Source organism: Balaenoptera musculus, chromosome 8 (genome assembly GCF_009873245.2).
Source record: "Balaenoptera musculus isolate JJ_BM4_2016_0621 chromosome 8, mBalMus1.pri.v3, whole genome shotgun sequence".
Lineage (NCBI taxonomy): Eukaryota > Metazoa > Chordata > Mammalia > Artiodactyla > Balaenopteridae > Balaenoptera > Balaenoptera musculus.
The window spans coordinates 105,426,005-105,443,150 of record NC_045792.1 but is presented as its reverse complement, the minus strand read 5'-3'; the positions used below and the strand labels follow the sequence as shown (position 1 = coordinate 105,443,150).

Below are 17,146 nucleotides of genomic sequence, written 5' to 3'. Positions count from 1 at the left end.
CAATGTATGTTAGCAATCAATAACAAAGATTAAAAGATACAGGGCTTCCCTGGTGACACAGTGGTTAAGAATACACCTGCCAATGCAGGGGACATGGGTTCGAGCCCTGGTCCGGGAAGATCCCACATGCTGTGGAGCAACTAAGTCCGTGCGCCACAACTACTGAAGCCCGTGTGCCTAGAGCCCATACTCTGCTACAAGAGAAGCCACCGCAATGAGAAGCCCGCGCACCACAACGAAGAGTAGCCCCCACTTGACGCAACTAGAGAAAGCCCGCGCACAGCAATGAAGACTCAATGCAGCCATAAATAAATAAATAAAATATAGATCAATATATCAAGATTTTTCAATAACTTTCTAAATTTCTAAGTCAGAGAAGAAATCAAAATGAAAATGTGAATACATTCAGAACTAAAAGATAAAAATTTTGCATAGCAAAACTTCTGAATTGGAGCTAAAGTAGTATTTAAAGGGTAGTTACTACCTTATTTACATATATATGTATACATGTATACAAAAGACCTGAAAATCAATGAGCTAAGAATCCTGCTTAAGAAAGTAAATATTATTAATTAATTACAAATCAGGCAGAATCATAAGATATAATTTTCTGCCAATATATTTGAAAACAAGGACAAAATAAATGTTTTAGAAAAATTACCAAATGTGACTCAAGAAAAAGAAGACTCTAATGATCCTATAAATATTAAAGCAACCAAGCCAGTAATTTTTAAATCTCAGACAGAAAACACCAGGCCCTGATGGTTTTACAGTCAAGTTTTATCAAAATGAAAGAACAGATAATTCCAATTTTATATACAAACTCTCTAAGAGAATAAAAAGGAGGAAACACTATAGCTCATTTTATTAGACTGAGAATACCCTTGATAGTAAAACTCATAAAGCTGATACAAAAAAGGAAAATTAAAGATCTTACCAATGAACATAGATACATAAATCCTAAGATATTAGCAACTAAAAAAATATATATATCTAAGGGAATTCCCTGGCGGTCCAGTAGTTAGGACTTGGCACTTTCACTGCTGGGGCCCAGGTTCAATCCCTGGTCAAGGAACTAAGATCCCGCAAGCTGAGTGGCATGGTCAAAAAAAATACATGCCAAAAACGAAACAAATAAACAATTTTTTAAAAAAAAGAATATGTCATGATTGAGCTGGATTTATCCCAGAAATGTGAAATTAATTCCAATATTACCTTTTAGAGCAATTTTTCATATTACTAGATTAAAGGAGAAAAACTGTAATATCATTCCAATAGATGTAGAAAATGTATTCAATTAAGTGCAATGCCCACTTGTGATTTTTTTTAAAATTTCTCCATAAACTAAGATTGAAGAAATCTTCCTCAACCTGTTAAAGGAAAAAAAAAGTATTCACACATTTAATGGTGAAAAATAAAAGCATTTCCCTTAAAACCGGGAATATGACAAGGATGCCCGCCATTACCATTTATATTCCCCACTGGCTGCCATGAAGCAGTGCAGTTAGAACTAGAATTAAGATATAAAAAGTAAAAGGACTGAAAAGAAATGAACTATCATTATTCAAAGATTAGATGATTATCTACATAAAAACCCCCAAGAGTCCACAAGCAAATTATTACGTTGAGAAGTTAAAGAATATAAGAGTCACATATAAAGTCATCTTCATTTCCATTTACCAGCAAATAGAAATTTTTAACTTAAAAAAAAATTTACAACATCAACAGAAACTATAAAGTAACCAAAAAACAAATCTAACAACAACAACAACAAAAAATGCAAGACTTGTAGAAAGAAAAAAACATAAAACTTTTTAAAAGACAACTACCTATAAACCAAAAAATCTATTTCCTCTTCTACTTGGGTAGTATGAGGGCTAGAAGAAAAGATTAGAAGACACTAAGATCCATTTTTGCCCTTTTATTACATGCTTTCAATAAACATTTTTTTAAAAATCCCATAAACACAGTAAAGAGACAGGTCACAAATTGGGAAAGGATATTTGTCACACAAATAATTAATAAAAATCAGAATATTTAAGAATTCCTACAAATAAGAAAAACCAAACAACACAAGAGGAAAAAAAATAAGACATACACAGGTATTTCACAAAAGAAATCCAAATAGCCAAAAAAATGCTCAACTTCAGTAGTAATATGAAAGGAAAACATTAAAACCATGCAGAAATAAATGAATTAATAAAAATGGCCGAGGAATTAATTGAATAGACGTTCCTCTAAAGAAGATATACAAACAGCCAATAAGGACATGAAAGATGCTCAACAGCATTAGTCATTCAGGAAAGGCAAAATCACAATGAGATACCACACTTCACTAGCATGGCTATAATTTTTTTTTTAAAGGGAAAATAATGTATGTTGGTGAGGACATGGAGAAATTAGAACCCTGATACAGTGTTGGTGAGAATACAATATGGTACAGTCACTTTGGAAAACAGTTTGGTAGGTCTTCAAAATGTTAAACACAGTTACATTACCCAACAATTCCACTCCTTAGTATACACCAAGAGAAATAACTACCTATGCCCCTCCAAAGACTTATACACAAATGCTCACAGCAGTACTGTTCATAGCAGTCAGAAAGTGGAATCAACCCAAACATGCACCAACTGATGAATGGTTAAATAACATGTGGTATGTCCATACAATGGAACGTTATTCAGCAATCAAATGCAACGAAGCACTGATACTGAAATATGCTACAACATGGATAAACCTTGAAAACATGCTAAGTGGAAGAAGCTAGTCACAAAAGACCACATATTGTATGATTCCGTTTACATGAAATGTCCAGAACAGGCAAATCCACAGAAAGTCCATTAGTGGTTGCCTAGAGGTTAGGTGGGAATGGAGAGTCACTGCTAATGGGTACAAGGTTTCTTTTCAGGATGATGAAATGTTCTAACATTAGATTGTGGTGATCATTACACAGTTCTGTGAATATACTAGAACCTATTAAATTGTACGCTTTAAATGGGTAAATGGTAATATGTGAATTACATCTCAATAAAGCTATTAATTAAAAAATGAGATGTAAGTTCACACCCACCAATCTGGCAAATACAAAAATGTCTGACAATACCAAGAGTTGGCAAGGATGCAGAACAACAGTGCTGGTAGGAGGATAAACTGGTTCAACTATTTTTAACTAAAGTTAAAGCTGTACAGGTCCCACTACCCTGCAATTCTAGTTCTCTCCAAGGCTTCATACCTTGGAGAAATGCTTTTGCACTTGTTCAAAGCCTCGTTGTTTCTTTAGTGGAAACAATCCTATCCTACAATGATAGGACAGAGAATAAAATGAGATATTCAATCTGAAATAGAACACAGAAGTGAAAAGGAATAAACTTTAGCTACACACATCATTGTAGACAAAACTCGTTATCTGCATGGTCTCACTTCCCTCCCTTCCCAGCTTCAAGTCCATACCTCACCATCATAATCACTCCCTTGACCTTCTCTTGCTTTGCCACTTTTGCTTGGGTAAACCACAACTCCAACACAACTGCAACACTGCCTATTCTGCTCCCAGGAAAAAGAACACAACTGCTTTTTTCACTTTAAACTAAGGATGGCTCCCCTCAGGAGGCCACTCCACATGGCTAGTCCATTCACATTCTTACTTTCCCATAGAATACTGCATACCTTCTCCTCTCTCCTCACACCCCACCGGCCCCTACTCACTCTCATTTTCACTAATAACTCCTCCTATTTCACGGAGAAAAAAGAAAACGGCCCTGCTCCCACCATGCCGGCTCTCCTACTACGCTCTCCCTCATCTCACCAAGGGAAGAGCATACGGGCGCTCCACGTGGGCCCATTCCCAGCAAATGTCCCCTCTCCCGCTTCATCAAGGCGTTCACTCTGTACAGAACCACCTCCCACCAACAGTACAAAAATGCTGTAATTTCGGCCATCTCAACCAAACTTTCTCAGGGCCCCAACTCTCCCTTTAGCACAGCGGCAAGTGCCCACAAAAGGGCTTTCTCCACTTGCCCTCCTCTTCTCTCAATCCCTCGTGAACCCTCCCTTCCAGGCTCTTCCTGCACCACCGTGTGGGGACTGCTCTTGTCAAGATCATCAATGACTCATGTGCCACCAAAGCCACAGGACAAGTCTGGGCCCTCATTTCACCTGAGGGCACAGCAGGAGCACTGGGCGTGGGTTCTCACTCCCGCCCCCTTGACGACGCCTCCCCCGTCTTCAAAGATGCAAGGCCCACCTGGTTCTCCTCTACCTCGGAGGCTGCCTGTCCCCATTTTCCTTGCTGCCTCGGCCCTCATTCATCAGTGCGCTCACTCAACATCAGGACTTTTAAGTGTCATCAAAACACTGACGACTCTCACATATCTATCCTCAGCCCAGACCTCCCCCCTCAACTCCGAACGCCGTAACCCTATGTGGCTCCAGTCAGCTCTCGAAGACCGTCACAAATGCAACAGGCCCAGACCCCAGCTCTTGATCTTACTTCCAAACCTGCGCCTCCCACCAACCTGACTGCAAGCAAAAACCCCTGGTCGGTATCACCTTCACTCCGCTCTCTCAGCTATATTCAATCTGTCAGCAAAGCCTGTTGGCCCGACCTTCAAGATGCACCCAGAATCCAACCACTCCTCACTTCCACCCCTGTGCCCTGTCACTCCAAGCTGTCATCATTGTTCTGTTGGATCCTGGGCAGCAGAGGGGCAGCTATTCTTAACACGATTTCAGGACAACCTTTTAAAAACATAAATCAGATCTCATATGACACCCCTGCTCAAAACACTACAATGACTTCCCATCTCATTCAGAGAAATAGACAAAATCCCAACAATGGCCTGTGTGACTGGCTCCCGCCTCCCCCCCCCCCCGACTTCCTCTCCTGCCACTCTCCCTCCTGCCAGGCTCTCTACTGTCCCTCCAACACAGCAGGTACAACCCTTCTTAGCACCTCACGTGCACCAGACTCTGCCTGTGAGACTCCCCTTACCCCACCCCCACCCGTAGCCACGTGGCTCCCTGCCTCACCTCCTGTGTTCAGGTCTCAGGAAGGCCCCTCCTGACCACCTTATTTCAATCTGCAAACAGCCCCCACCCACCTGGCTTGACTTTGCTCCCAGTTGTATCACCACATGACTACCGTGTCTTTGACTTTGTCTTTAACTGTCTTTCTCCACCAACACATAAGTTCCAGAGGACAGGGACAATGTCTTCTTTGCTCACTGCTAATATAGCCAACATCAGAACCTATGTCTTAGCGCCTAAGACATAAGTACTCAAACATTTGAATAAATGAGTCTCAAAAACAATAAGAGGGGAGGGAGTGAGTTACAGAACAAAATGATTCCATTTATATAAAGACATGCAAAAATTAAGTTATATTATATAAGGATACATTCACAGATGGTAACACCATAAAGTAAATCAAGAAAATGATACATGCAGGGCAGCCCTTGCTTTGGGGAGGTCAGAAGAGGTAGGAGTGGTCAGGGAGGTCATACAGGAAGCCAAAGATAGTGGCAACATTCTATTTCTTAAGCTGGTCAGTGGGTGCACAATTGGTAGTTTTAACATTTAATATCTGTACACAGGCTGACATATACTCCTTGAACATATGATCTCATTAAAAACTGAAACAAAAAATAGGTTAGAGCAAGACAGGTCAAATCCAGCCCACCACCTGTTTTTGTAAATAAAACTTTACTAGAAGACAGCCACCTTCATTTGTTTCATGTTGACTGTGGCTGCTTTTACACCGCAGCAGCAGAATCGAGTAGTTACAGAGACCATACAGCCAGCAACGCCTAACATATTTACTAACTGGCCCTTTACAGAAAAGAGTTGTCTGGTTATAATGTGAAATTTGTAAAGAAACTGAAAGCAAAATTTAAAAGAGCCAATCTTCTGTTAAAAAACACTGTTCTCTCAAGGACTTCCCTGGCGGTCCAGTGGTTAAGACTATGAGCTTCCACTGCAGGGGTCACGGGTTCGACCCCTGGTTAGGGAACTAGATCCCGCATGCCTCGCAGCACGGCCAAATAAATAAATAAAAGTTCAAAACAAAAATGAAAACAAAACATTGATCCTTCAAGACATGCGTGATTATCTCCAAGAGCACAGTACACTGAAAAAATATGGTTCCATATAACACGAGGGATTCCAAAGCAAACGGGGTTTTTATGCTGTCTTAAAGCGCCAGAGAGATTTTAAAGATGAATATTTTAGAAGGCAAAGTGCAAAACCTCAAATTTATGATCTCTACTCCCACCCCAGTAAGAAAATATTATCACATTTTAGCAAATAAAATCTATATAACATAATCCAAATTTGGGGGGAAAAAGAAGACAACAACAACACTACCACCTAACCCTACAACCTGCCCTGACCCACTTCGCCGTCACCTTACACTTCCCCAGAGCAGCTGGTTAGACCTCGGAAGTCCTCTATGATGCCATAATATTCCATTTCACTTCTTCAGGGCATTTCACTGCAACTTATATTAGTCATCTCTGAACTTATTTCTATTGTTATTAGAAAGAAGACTGATAACAGTAATATTAAAACAAATATTACTGTGTACTAGGCATTGTGCTAGTTCGTTTATATTTAATACTCATTTCACAAATAGGAAACGAAGGAACAGAGATGTCATCTAATATTATGATTACACAGCTGGAAGACTGTGGAAGCCAGAACTCAAAGTCAGCTATTTTAGGTCCTGTGCACTCTTAACCTCCACAAGACACTCTGAATTGAGAACAGAGAACAGATATTAATCTGTGAAAACTTCCTTAGCTTAAAATACTACCCCTATGATAGATGCCAAATACATAGCTGTTGTATCCATCTAAGAGTATAATAAATCAAGGATGAGAGGTCCACAGTGGAAAGGGGGGAAGGGGGTGATTCAAAGAGTATTGTTTAATCAGAAGGGACTGGGTCTCATCGCAGGCAACAGAGGCAGATGTGACCTGCCCACTGTCCAGAGGCAACAGAAACCCTATGTATCTATGTCAACAGAAGTAAACCAGGAGACACTACACTCCCTCATCTACTACAATGACAAAAACAGATATGTACTACCACTAAAAAACAAACAACAACAACAAACAAAACATCAACTCAGAAGTTAACCATTTATTCTTTTTTCTTTAAATTTTTATTGGAGTATAGTTGATTTACAATGTTGTGTTTATTCTTAACTCACAGTGAGTTCCAGCTATGATGTTATTGTTGAAACAAATGACACTTGAAATTATGGTCTATTGGGGCCACCAAAACCCTAAGGAATCACCCAGGAACTGAGATTTCTCTGCTGCCTATAGGTCCATTTTCCAGCATGACCTAAATTTTTCTCTAATAATCAATGACCTCCAAAACCATGATTCTCATGAAAGGAAGCCCCACACAGCCACTCAAGTCAATACTTGTCAATGTTCCTCCCACCACTGACTCATCTGGGGACTGAAGGCCCAGATTTCACCAAGGTCCAGCCAATGTCTACTGACTACACTAAGCCTGACGGGATAGAGGAGGCCACCCCGGAGTGTGCCTTAGTGGCTAGTGTAACTGCTGCCTTACTCACCCTGATTACTCACCATGCATTCTCAGGCAAGCTCCCCTTTCTCTCCTTGTCAGTGTGTCGCATTACTGTTGACACCAGCGTTATTGTTCAGATTTACATCCAGGTCCAAGGAACTCCAGGCTCCCACTAGCAATCCACACAGCTTTCTCCAAGTCTGACTCAACATTCAGTCATACTTTTACTTCTGCAGGCTTGCTTGCTTTTACTTATTGATTTATTTATTGCCGCCTTTTTAGTTCAGCTCCCTAATGTTTCAAAAAACAATCTCATTCATCTTTCCTTTGGGCCACCAGATTTCATGGCAGTCAGCCTCTGGGGTACACAAACCATTCCAAGTCAATACATATTCCCGCTGTAAGATATTTTGGAATTAATAATACCCTAGTTTTCTCCAGAGTTGCCGAGAAGTACAAAATCAGAGTCTCCTTATATCAGTAAAAAGATGTTCAGAACCTATCAAACTTTATTTGTATAAAATCAGTCGACTGTGTAGTCTTCACTAATACTTAATAAAACAGATCAACACTAGCCAGCAGAAGTGAGTAGTAGTAAACCTCCTCTACTCAGAGTAACCCCAGATCTTTGCAAAGTCTGTGACAAAAAAAATGCCCTAGTTAAGGTTAAGAAGCCTTTCAAGTACTGCCAAGATTCCCTTTTACTTGCTTCTTTACCGTCTAGCCAATCTACCTGGTACCCAGATGTCAGTTCATAATCATTCAAAACCTGAAACAAACTGGGCATTGACTAGTAACTCTCTCTCCCCTCCCAGTAAAGAAAAATAAAGGGGGAGGGAGGGAGGGAGAAGGAAAGGGGGTTTCCGTGGCAACTAAACGTAAGCCAAAGTCAAAAGTCAAATCTACAGTCAACCTCGATCCAGACTGCAGCAGAAAAAAACCAATTCCCACTGTAAGCACCATGGATTTCAAGGATGCTCAAGATGTTTAGCATGAACCTACACCAAGCCTCTGATCAGTATGGGAACAGTCAGTGTTTCAAGTTTGATCAAGATGTTGCAACCAACATCTATGGAGCAAAAGACAATATAGGTCAATCCTATTTGTCACTGCAAAGCAGCTTCATCAGCATGGGAAGAGTGGCACTGCTTAGACACACCAAACCAAGGAGGAAAGTGGAAGTAACTATTTAATACATATGAGAAACAAAGGTGTAACTATTTTATTTTTTGGCAAGAGACTTCTGGCAATCTCAACCACCCAACCAGCAAACACAAGCTCTTTCCTCTCAAGTCTCTAGGGCCTCTCATTAAGAGTCTGCTATTTACACCACATACAAGTCTAACAAGCTGTGTTCTCTGGCCTCACAGCCAAAAGGACACCTCTTTTGTCAATGCTGCCTCTCCCCATAGACTGCAAGTCCTTAAATGCCTGTTCATGACTGAATCCCTAATACAGTTCCTGACCGAGTAAGGATTCAATGTATTTACTGATCAAATAAATGAAGATTAGAAGAAGTAGACAGGGCAAGTGGTCACTTGTCATTCTCAGCGTAGCCATAGGCCTGATTTCAGGATGAAGGATTAGAAAGTGCCTCCCTGATCTCCTCCCTTTTATATGTCAAGATTTTAACATTCGGTTGGTGAAAATCTGTACAATTTTTATACTAACATTCTTCCGCTCAATAAACTAGATCATCCATATTCTAAGTGTGTGTGAGAAAAGGATCTCTGCCGGTCTCTCTTCTACTGCACCTCACCTCCCCAGGAGAAAAAACACTCACCCACTTGGGTCAGAGTCCAGGGCACAGGCAATCCCCCTTTGCTAGCAAGCAAGAGTCACTGTGTTAAACAATAAGCATAAAGTTTGCCTCTCTCTTGCCTTCAAAGGGCAGAATTGGCAAATCAATCCAGGGCTAACTCTCTGGAAATAGGCTTTCATTTAAAAAAAAAAAAAAAGATAATGATGAAGCTGGCATCTAAAAACAGAACTGACAGCTGACTGACAAGATGAGGGCAAAAGATACAAAACTCAAAAATCACAGTAAGAACAGAATTACCAAGGATAGTAAAATGAACCCCTGTGTACCTATCACCCAGTGTCAACAGTTAACATCTCCTGGCTGTTGTTTCATCTATACCCCCATATGCTCCATGTGAAAATTATTCCAAATGGATTACAACTCCATACACACCCATATCCTCCCAGTTGGATTACTTTGAAACAAATCGGACATGTCATCTTATCCACACATACTATATTTCTAGATGACAAGGTCTCTTTCTCTGACAAGTTTTTTATTCATATTTTGCTATAATTGCTAACATCTAGCAAACAGTCTTTTGAAGAAGACAAAACATGCCTTATAAAGTGTAACAGTTCCTTACTAACAAATATATAGCAGTGTTCATTCTTAAAAAAAAAAAAAAAAAAATCACAGTAAGATAAGGTTATTTAGCATAGGCACAAACAATCCTAAACACCTGAGAGCACTAAGTTTCAGCTATGACAATAGATTCTCATGAAGCAACAGAGAAAAAAATAAGTTTCTCTATTATTTTATAAAATAAATTCACTTAAAAAAATTTTTTTAAAGTTCAGTCTCCTTTAAAGTTCAGCATCTGAAAATAACGTACGTACACCATCCTTCCCCACTACTAAGTAACGTCCAAGGTAGGATCTAGGTATGGGTAGAGCTCACAGATGACACAAAGAATTCCTTGACCGACAAGCAGTCCCTAAAATCTGTGGTCTAGAACGGTAGTTCCAAAACCTAGCTGCACTTCAGTACTACTTGGGGAGCTTTTAAAAATATATTCTCACTCTCACCACACATTTCTAGAGGTGGGGTTCATCACCCATGGTCTTAAAAAGTATCCCAAATGATTCCACTGCAGGCCAGATTAGGCCATCTATCTAGAGCAGGGTTTCTCAACCTCAGCACCACTGATATTCGGGGCTGGATAATTTTTTATTGGGGAGAGGGTTGCCATCTTGTGCATCATAGGATGTTTAACAGCATCCCTGGTCTCTACCCTCTAGAAGTCAATAGTACACTGCCCAACCCCACAGATCTGACAAGCAAAAACGTCTCCAGACATTGCCAAATGTTTCTTTGGGGCAAAATCACCCTCCAGTTGAGAACCACTGATCTAGAGTAAATCAAAAACCAACCATTTGAGGTTCTCTTAAGAAAGGAAAGAGATAAGAAAGCTTCTTAAAGCCAAGAAGCCAGGTCTATGTTTTTCTATCCATCTCACCTAAGAAAAAGTAGCTAATCCTCGGCTCACACCAGGGCTCAGATCTTGACTTATGAGGAGGAGCAACCACAGCCTCTTGTGCTTTTTATGAAATAAACTCAGAGCTGAGTTTTAGTTGAGCAGACAGTTAGAAGAACTTCGCTATCATTCTTCTTAAGGGTAATAAGGCATTGTAAAATTTTAGACCAATATACACTCAGGCTGCCTCTCAAATATCCAAAATATAAGACCCCAAGATACAAGTTTATCAAAGAAGCAAACTAAATTCCAATCCTGACAAATACTGTTTTAAGGAAGATGTCTCATCTGTAACAAGCACATTACACCTTTGTACCAAATCAATGCAAAACTTTACTTTAAAGAGGCTAAGCAAACCTCACCCTGTCAAGCCTTAATTTTATCACTATTCATTTTCTGTCCAGTTATGCTCTGATTCTCAAATTCCCAAGCAGTTAATTGAAACCAGCAAGTTTTTGTTTTGCTATACTTTACACAAAAGCTAGTTTTCTAATCTAAAACAATCTTCTTCCTGTTCTTCAGTAAGTTAAACCAGCGAGATGCTCATCTGTACTTAAGACCGAGTCTATCAAAATAACACTTCCCCAGTGCAACAAAGCAAGCCAGGGCCCAAGCAAGTAATTCCAGCGGAAAGGCAAGCATGGTTTCAAGTACCAGGGAGAAGAGCACGGGGCAGGAATCAAAAGACTGTGAGTATATATGTGAGTGAGTGCACAGCATTTTGGTGGTTACTCTAGACTCTGATCAAACATACTGAAATGCAAAACATCCATCCAGGACAACAGTTATTTCCCAAACTATCTTCACTGAAGTATATCTCAATACACAGCAACCTTTCAAATCTCAATAAGAACCCAGGAGTACACTAAGAAACTCTAGAGTTATTGGGGGCCAATCACACTCAATAAGTAGTATCCAAAAGTACGGTAGGAACAGAATCCGACTTGCGCTCCCGATGGGCTTTTCTTTATTTAACCATCTCTTAAACCATTCCGAGGCACCACCACTAATTACTCCAGAAAACGTTTGTAATTTAATCAATCTTCAACCACCCCTTCTCCTGCGTGGTTCTCAGGCCAAATGACTCTTAAATACACAGAGCTTTCTAAAGACACTCACCAAAAGCCAGGACTTAAACACTCATGTGACTTCCTAATAGTATCTAAACATTTAACAATCAAATTTAAACTAATAATGGCCACTAATTACTAAGCGGATTCTTCGTGCCAGGCACCGTTTCTGGCTGCTTTACACGTATTAACTCCTTTCCTCCCGACAAACTTAAGGAGGGAGACACCGTTGTTATTCCCGTATCACAGAAGAAGCAGGGAGTTTGGGTAACCTGCCCAAGGTCACAGGGCTAGAAAGTGGTGAAGCCGAGACCTGAAACCAAGGCAGTCTAACCCGAGAGCAAAGAAAGCTCCACCACCACCACCGCTTAGGAGACTTCCCAGTGGCTGGAAATCTGGAGTCTCTTTCCCACTTGCTGCCTACCTACAACGTGACCTTGAGGACAAAATCGCAGTCAACTCCACATTAACAAAACAGCCACATTAACATTAAGTGCTGTGAGGATGAAAGGAAACAACTCCCAAGCGCCCCTCCCAAAAAAGCAAAACCTAAAGCTCTATCCGACCCACAGAGAAAATGGTGAAGTACCGAGAAAATTACACGAAGCTCCGAGGTTGAAACGTCAGGACACACCGGTACATCCAAGGACTCATTCCGTCCACCTACAACCAAGAGTCCAAGTTGTGATCAGGGCAAGCAGGACCGGGAGGAAGCCCCTCCGAGGGAACGGCGAGAGGGCTTCTTTAAGAGGGAGGTACTTGCGGCCGAAAGAAGGACCACCCCCCTAGTGCATATGCGCCAGGGAGGTTTTCGCGACCAGGTCTGCGCTGGAGTCGCAACACCGGAGTTAGCAAATCGCTCGGAAGGAGGTTTAAACACTCCGAGCCGGGCTCTGCGTATCCCGATGACTCTGCGGCGAAGAAGCAGAAACCCACAGAACTTGTTTCCCGGAGAACCGAGTCCATCAATGGCCTTCGCGAGTCTCCGGCGAGCCGCCGCCTCAACTTGACACGCTCCGGGGCCCGCGGGCAGCGGACGGCGCTCGGGGCGGGAAGGCCGGAGCAGAGCGGGGCCCGGCCGGCTTAGGGGCGCGCCCGGCCGCTCGCCGCGCCAGGCCGCGGACGTCAACGCGGGCGCAAAGTTCGCCGCCCGGCCCGCGACCCGCCCAGCCGCCCGGCCCGGCGGGGCCCCCGCGGCCCGCGGCGGGCGAGCGAGCGGCTGACAGGCGCGGGCGGGGACGAGCCGGGGAGCCCGGGCGCCGCGCCTCCCCGGCCGCCCAGCGGCGAATTCCGGGGGGGAGGGGAGGGGGCCGGGACGCTCCCTCCCCGCGCCGCCGAGGCCGGGCGGAGGGGCCCCGCCGCCGCCCGCGCGCCGCGTACCCCGCGCACCCCGCGCCGCGGCCCGCTCCGCCGCCCCCTCCCCCCATTACCTGGAGGTGCCCGCGACTCGCCGCTACTTGCGCTCAGGCGGGAAACGCGCTCACCGACACCATCAGCGAAGCGCCCAAAATGGCGGACGTATCAAGCAGGCCTTGAGTTCCCCCCGCCCTCCCTCCGGCCGCCTCGCGACCAATCAAGGCCCTGACCCCGCCCCCGGCTCCACGCTCATTGGCCTCCCTCTCCCGCCCCCTGCAACCTATTGGGTCACACTGCTGCCCCGTTGCACCCACTCCGATTGGCTCGCAGACCCCGTCCGTCAAGTGCGAGGGGCGCATTCTTTTCCCATGGACTTGACGGATCCGGAACCTCTAGGACCCCGGAGTCTGGAGAAACAAATCAGAAACCGAGAGAAACCTGGCTGGGTCCCCCTACGCCGTAGCAACAGCAGGGCCTCCGCTTGACGGACGCTTCGGACCACCAATCCGATAGCCAATGCTTTTTAAAACTAAATTGAGCCAAACCAATCATGGCCGTAGCTCTGGGAGCTGCAAGAGAACCAATGGGGTAGCGAGACCGGCGGGCAGGCGGGTCGGAGGGCCTGGAGGAAACCGGTGATGACGTGAGCCACAATGTGTTTCGGCGGCGGAAGCTCCGCGGAGCTGGGGAATTAGCTCAAATGGTAGAGCGCTCGCTTAGCATGTGAGAGGTAGCGGGATCGACGCCCGCATTCTCCACGGCTGAATTTTATAAAGGTTGAGGGGTCGCCCGTCGGTGACGGTCACCTTGTCTTCAAAGGCGGCGGCAATACCAGGAGTTACAGGGTCAAAGTGAGGGGTCAGGTGCCCCAATCTGTGCGCCCAGTTCCGCGAGGGAGGAGAAGTGCAGAGACGCGGGGGTCTTTGTTTTGTCTCGCGGAAGGATTTACGCAGGTGCTTCTTGCAATCTAGTGAGCACTTGGTCTGTGCCCAGCCTGCGGGGGTGCGCAGGGAGCAGAGGGTCCCGGCTTTGACGTCTGTGGGAGACATCAGACTCCACCTGGGCAACACCAGGTAAGTAAAGCAGGCCGCAGAGTGGTCGGGGTCTTCCTGAGCAGGTGACATTTCCACCCACGGGACAGGGAGAACAGAACCGTGGGCCTAGGTCTGGGTGGCTGGGAGAGAGATCTGAGACCCCAGGGTGGGGCTTTGGAGCAGGTTGGGTTGTGGTGGGAGAGGTGACGCCCCGGGGGAAACCAACAGTCCCAATGCTCAGATGGGTGCCGGGCCTGGAGTCATAAAGAGCGCCCCGTGCAGGGAGGCTGGCAGGTTTCCCTGGGGGCACTGGCTTGGTCAGAGATGGCCACTCCACCTCAACGACAGGAGGCAGGCTTACTGCGGGGCTTCCCCAGGCTGTCTCCCAGAGTCCAGGCCTGAGAAGAGTGACAGAGCTTGGCCCCTGGGGGTAGCGGGATGGCAGGACCATTGGAGTTGGCCCCTGGGCTGCCTTCCCAATGCTCAGCGTCCCGCTGCACCCCTGTGCATCCGCCCCAGCTGGCCCTCCACCTCCCTGACTCAGACCCTCTGAGCCCCCGTGCCAAATGGCAGCGAGAATGGAGCCCAGCTTGAACTGGGTCAACCTCAGCACCTGAGGAGCTGGGTCTCTGGTGCAAACATGCCTCTCCCCCAGCTCACCCCTTTCAGCGAGCCTGTGGCTAGAAGCAGAATCTAGAAGGAGTTCATTGCTTGTAGATTATCATCCCAACATTACGTGTTAGTTAACTGAGACCCGGAAAGCATTTAGACACCCGTACTGGCTGAGTGACCTTGGCTGGGTGATCAGTGCCTCTCTGAATCTCCAGGTCTTATCTGTAAAGTACTGGTGATAATACCTACCCGCCTGTGTCCATGCCCTGAAGGGCACTGGGCCTCTAGGAAGGCAGCAACCAAGGGCAGATGTTGCTTGACTTGATTCTACTGTTCGGAAGAGGCTCAGAGCCTTGCCCAAGGCCACACAGCTAGTGAAGAACACAGTCAAGATTGAAACCAGTTCAGAAGATGTGCTTGGTGCAGAGGGCTAGGGAGAGGGACATACATACAGATAACGCAGGGTCGGGCAGGAACAGGCATACCCGGCAGAGGGAACTGCAGAAGCATGGTGGGGGGAGGCACATCTGTTGGAGGACCAGGTCGTGGTGATCACAGGTCTGGGGGGAAAACAATGGGAGGGACTCATAGCAGCTTTGGAGGATACGCGAAGGAACTTGGGGTTTATCCTCAGACAGCGAGGGCCAGGAAAAGCTTCGGAGCAACAGAAGGGCGAATTCAGGGCTGGCCATACTTTGGAAAGGATTGTTTGGATTACGAGCAGCAAGGCTGTGCTATAGCAGCAGCATAGGACCAGAGGGGCAGTCCCTAGCGACTGGACCTAGGAGCACGGGAGAGGCTGCAGGGAAGCCCGGGACAGTAAAAGCACTCTATACAATGTGATGCTTTAAATAACATTAAATATGAGATGAACCCTGTGCTCTTGAGCAGGACTGAAAACGACTTTCTGTTTCTAGATCCATTGGACTAAAAGCTTCTTGAGGTTAGTTTTTGTTTTATTCACTGCTGTACTACAGTACCTAGTACTTAGCACACAGTAGATGCTCAGTAATTAATTGTTAATTTCATTACAAATTCTTTTTAAAGACCTCTTGGTCTTTCTGACTGACCGATGCTCTGACAATGCTCTTTGGTGTGACCCTTCCCTGCAGCTGGGCCTGCCTTGTTCTTCCAATGGCTACCTTTTGTCTGGTGAGGAAGTCTTAAGCCTACCTATCTCCTGCCTTTCCTTTCCAAGTAATCCAGCACAAAGCCTTCGTCCTATTCAATCTGGTCTCTCTCTTGCCTGTCCGTGTCCCAATTCTGGTCCTCTGGCACAAGTCAGTGTTGTTGATGACAGGGGGTGGTGCCTCAGAGGGACATCTCTGAGTGTGTGGGCAGGAGGGGGCAGCCAGGGCTGGCACCTGCCCTCCTGGGGAGGAGGTGGCCCAGCCACCCACTGATCCGTGCATCCCTTTACTCATTCATCATCAAAGGACTTGCCGGTATCTGCTTCAGGCTCCTCCATCCCAGACTGAGGTGGGTCACAGAGCCATGTGCACTATAATTAAAGGAAATAATGCAGGGACTTCCCTGGTGGTCCAGTGGTTAAGGGTCTGCACTCCCAATGCAGGGGGCCCGGGTTCAATCCCTTGTCAGGGAACTAGATCCTGCATGCCGCAGCTAAATATCCCGCATGCCGCAAGGAAGATCCCAGGTGCCTCAACTAAGACCTGGCGCAGCCAAATATATAGATATTAAAAAGAAAAGAAATAGCGCAGTACCTCGTCCAACATAAGTGGGCACCCAAAGTCTCCAATTATGATGAGCTCCTAGCCTAACCAGAAGGGTTGAAGTCAGGGAGAACTTCCTGGAGGAGGAGGCATCTGAGTTGAGCCTATCTCCTGAGGACCATGGGGAGCCATTGACAGGCTTTAAGGAGGAGAGTGACTTCAAAAGCTCTGCAGTGGCCTCACCATCATAAAACTTCTAGATTTCTCAAATTGCCACCTTCCTCTTTTTCTCCCTATCCCTTTGTGATTTAATTTTTAATATTTCAATTTTCAACCCATCTAGATTTTTTTTTAAATTATATGAAAAATTTCACACATACTCAACAGTAGAGAGAAGAGTATTAGTGAGTGCACATATGCCCATCACCCAGCTCTGACTCCTTAACCTTGGGGAACAGACACAGAGCTGCCAGATCTTAATTCTATCAAGTAGTGATTTTAAAAAAATACTATTTACTATTACTGTGATTTCATAAAAGAAGGGACATTTTACCACACACACACATACACTCAGATAGGAAAGA

General features: G+C 44.9%; 1 protein-coding gene across 7 annotated transcripts in view; it reads right to left on the bottom strand.

Moving 5' to 3' along the window:
- The window catches only part of PPP6R3 (protein phosphatase 6 regulatory subunit 3), a 128,143-nt gene extending 114,719 nt beyond the window's left edge, over positions 1-13,424 (bottom strand). For 4 of the 7 annotated variants that reach the window (XM_036860017.1, XM_036860020.1, XM_036860021.1 and 1 more), the window contains exons 1-2: positions 13,318-13,418; positions 12,477-12,550 (exon numbers count right to left, since the gene is read on the bottom strand). The gene's annotated coding sequence lies outside the window, so the exon portion shown is untranslated. Of the gene's footprint in view, positions 1-12,476; positions 12,551-13,317 lie in introns of all 7 variants that reach the window. The other 3 variants (XM_036860019.1, XM_036860023.1, XM_036860024.1) reach the window with 3 other exon arrangements.
- Between the last annotated feature and the right edge of the window lie 3,722 nt (positions 13,425-17,146).